Here is a 3595-nt window from a genome sequence, read left to right on the forward strand (position 1 = left end):
GGAGAAACCTCTTGCGTGTCTTGCATCCGTGTCTACATTCATGTTTTTCTACAAAGATTGACATTAAAGATATTAATGTCCCCTAATCCGTTCACTTAGGACAAGTTCATACATGGAGCCCCAGCACTGAGATTCGATCCTTGTTCATAAACCCCACCAGTGATCCGTTTTGGAATTTTAGTGCATTTGTTCCTTCCAAAACTTGACCCCATTCTCTGATGTTGAAATCTTTTTGATCATAATTACATCTAACCTAAAATTACCTATAGCAATTAGGTCACTGTATGATGCCTTTTAAGGACAAAAAAGAAACACATACAGTAGATACCTAACATAGACAGTAACCCTTCCTTAAATACTAACCTAAACTGGACTAGGGTTAGATCATATAATTACATGTACAAATATAAAATTAACCGTATCATTCTTTTGATGGGGTGACAGGGCTATTATAATTAATGCCAAGATAAAATTGTGGAAATTATATTGAAGTGTGAATGATGAAGACCTGAGAACTTTTAATCAAATAGAATCAGAGGAATGGTTGACTGGATGGTAATTATTTTTACCACTGGGTCTGAACTCAAATTTTGTAAATGTCTTAAAACAACTCACAGTTGTGCATTCTTTGCTTAGGCTGGAGAGGTGTGGCATCCTTAGAGAACACTCTGTGTTAGGCATGTTGGGGCAGAAAATATGTCACAGTGCCTTCTGAATTTGAAGGCACAGAATGCATTTCAGTTCTGCAAAATTGACCTTTTCCATAGACCCCTAAGGGTTGCTGTGAATGTTTACATTTTTTATTGATTAAATTCTAATAATCCAAACTGTTAACTTTTATTTGCTATATTGGGACCTTTAGATAAGAAATACTGGTTTCCAATATTTGAGATTCAATTTCTATACTTTCAAATCAAGAATGTCCAAAGGATATTCTACAAAATGTTTTTGAAATTGTGAGTTAACTCACAAGGACATTTAGGCGGAGAAAGGAATTGTTTATCAAAACATTAACACAACTAGGTAATTTAGGCTGAGGTCAATTTTCAAAAGTGGCAACGTTAAGGTGAGTGTGCATAGCCAACAAATTCAGTTCTATGGCGGGCTTTCCACATGGATATGATACAAGGCATAAACATTTAGTTAGTGCCCGCGTGCATGAAAATAGCCTTATTATATGGTGTCTCTAATTTGGAACATAACTTCAGGTTCTCAGACAAGAAAAAGAAAACATTCTAAAGAATGCTTATTTCTTTTAAGAGAATAGTAGAGAATTAATTCCGTGGGGAGAGGGGGTGACAAGTTAAGTTGGTGTCTGACAGCTGCTTGCTTTTAGACATTGATGTTAAGACAGCAGGGAAGTAAAGTCACCAGTGCGTTCACACAGCTTTCACAGGACGTGAGACTTATGGAAGAAGGTACTTCTCAGCTACTAAAATGTTTACAAAGCAAATCGCTTACATTTCAGTTTTGTCTACACAGACCTGAGATGTCTTTGCAAACAGACTGGACCAACTTCGGCTATTTGAAACATTTTGGCATCCAAACGGTTAATAGCGTTATAGCTTCAAAAGAGCCTATTGGCTCACCCTCAAGGATGCCCTGCAGTTCTTGTGAGAGTCATCAGATGAGCTAGCCCTCTCAGCTAGCCTTTAGATTTGTCTGCGAGCAGCAAAATACTATAATAAATCGGTAACATATGTTGCCAGGCAGGGAAAAGTGATGTAAGTAAAGAGCACAAGAGACCCAAACCAAGTACAATGTGAAAGCATTTAAATTTCAATCCGTTCTCTGGCTAATTAATATCTGAAAAGTAATTTGAAAGTGTTACTGTTAATTTGCTTATATTCTTCCTCATTTTTCTTTTTCTCTCTTTAGATTGCATTCTTACCCAAATATCTTCGTGATTGCCTGTTTTGCGGCTTTGGGGTAAGTCCCAGTTTTCCACAGCCTTAAGAAAAAAAAATGCATAACATAAAAGATGCCAAAAAAGACTTATGTGTCCTGATGTGTGGGTTTTGTGAAATATACAAGGTTTTGTTGGTGGGTAGATAATGAAATAAAGAGAAAGGGTTTGTTTCAGGGAGGATCAAAAGTGTGCGAAAGTATGCATATGCAAATGAGGCTCCCCTCAGGAAAGCCACCCCTAGAATGGAAATGACAAACCTTCAAATACACACCATCAATTATTTTCACTAAGCATTTAAAATATAGAAAACAAAATCTGCTTTGGGAATTGACTGAATATTTTATTCAGCTTTTTTATTGAGATATCCTTTGAAAAATGGCATGATATAAATAGTTTTACAAAGCAACAATATAATCAATCTCTAAACTGGAATATAAATCTAGGGTTTCATTAACTGCTGGTAGCCAGTTTAAATTGTAGTCTTGTCCATAATGTCTATCTATCTATGGATGTCCTAGTTATATTAAAAACCTTTAAATGGCTTTGTAATATCAGCTACATCTAGCTATTATAATAATTAATGGTACTGTTTTATAAATCAATACATGTATTCTTGATAAATTCATATCCAGTTAATGGAGTAATTTAAATAAAAAATTAATGTAATAAAAGACATACAGAAAGGGGCAGAAAATCTTTAAAGGTTAAGAGCTAGATTTGTCTAAATTCATTTAAAACTTGTTTTGGAAAAGTTTATATTTAAAATAAGCTGAGATTTATCTTGTTTTTGTAAAATAAGTCTTACTGCTTCTGGGATAGTATCTAGAATTGGATTTGTAAGCTATTTTCTTTTTTAGCCATTAAGTTTTAATTACATGGTTATGATACAATGATGTTATCTTGCTACTGTTATACTGTTTTTGAGCGTTGAATCTTCTTTAGAAAAATAGAGTAAACTGAAAGCTTCACTCATTGTTCGCATCACTATTTTAATATGAAAATGAAATACCAATACTGTTTAAAATTATAAACAAGTCGTGTAAGAATCCCCAAAGTTATGTTCAAAATTTATTTAAGGGGAAAAGGACTGATTACTTCAGAAAACTTGCATGTTTAAGAGCCCAGTGTGTTTTCTGCTTTCCTGGAATGAACATGCCATGAATTTTAGAAAGAAAAGAAAAATGCATGGCAGAGGCCGAAATGTATGTTCACACTGCACACGGATGGAGAAGCATTCCAGAGAAAGAAGAGCATATTACCACTATAATTAAAAAGTACACACCAAAGTGAAATCAAAGAAGAATAGATTTATAAAAACAATTCAAGTCTGCATGTAACCAAATACCATATCAAATCTTTCTGAATAAGATTTCCTTCAGTGTACTGAGTATTTCACAAAAACATAGCTTTCAAAACCCTGCATCCCAATCGGCCTTGCCCTCCCCCTGATGTTGTGCAGAAATCTTCCTTTAATCCAATGATTTAATCCACTGAGCTTTTCTGACATTTTCCTCAACATTGCTGAGCTTTATTTAGAGCAGTAAAGGGAACATGTGCAGTTTCCTTTGACACTGACAGTGTTTTAAAATGTAGAGAAAGAGAGAGGAGGGGGAAGAAGTGAGAGAGAGAGAGAGAGGCAGAGGGAGAGAGGGAGAGAGAGAGAGGGAGCGAGAGAGAAAGATTGAT

This window comes from Jaculus jaculus, chromosome 18, assembly GCF_020740685.1.
Source record: "Jaculus jaculus isolate mJacJac1 chromosome 18, mJacJac1.mat.Y.cur, whole genome shotgun sequence".
Classification (NCBI taxonomy): Eukaryota; Metazoa; Chordata; class Mammalia; order Rodentia; family Dipodidae; genus Jaculus; species Jaculus jaculus.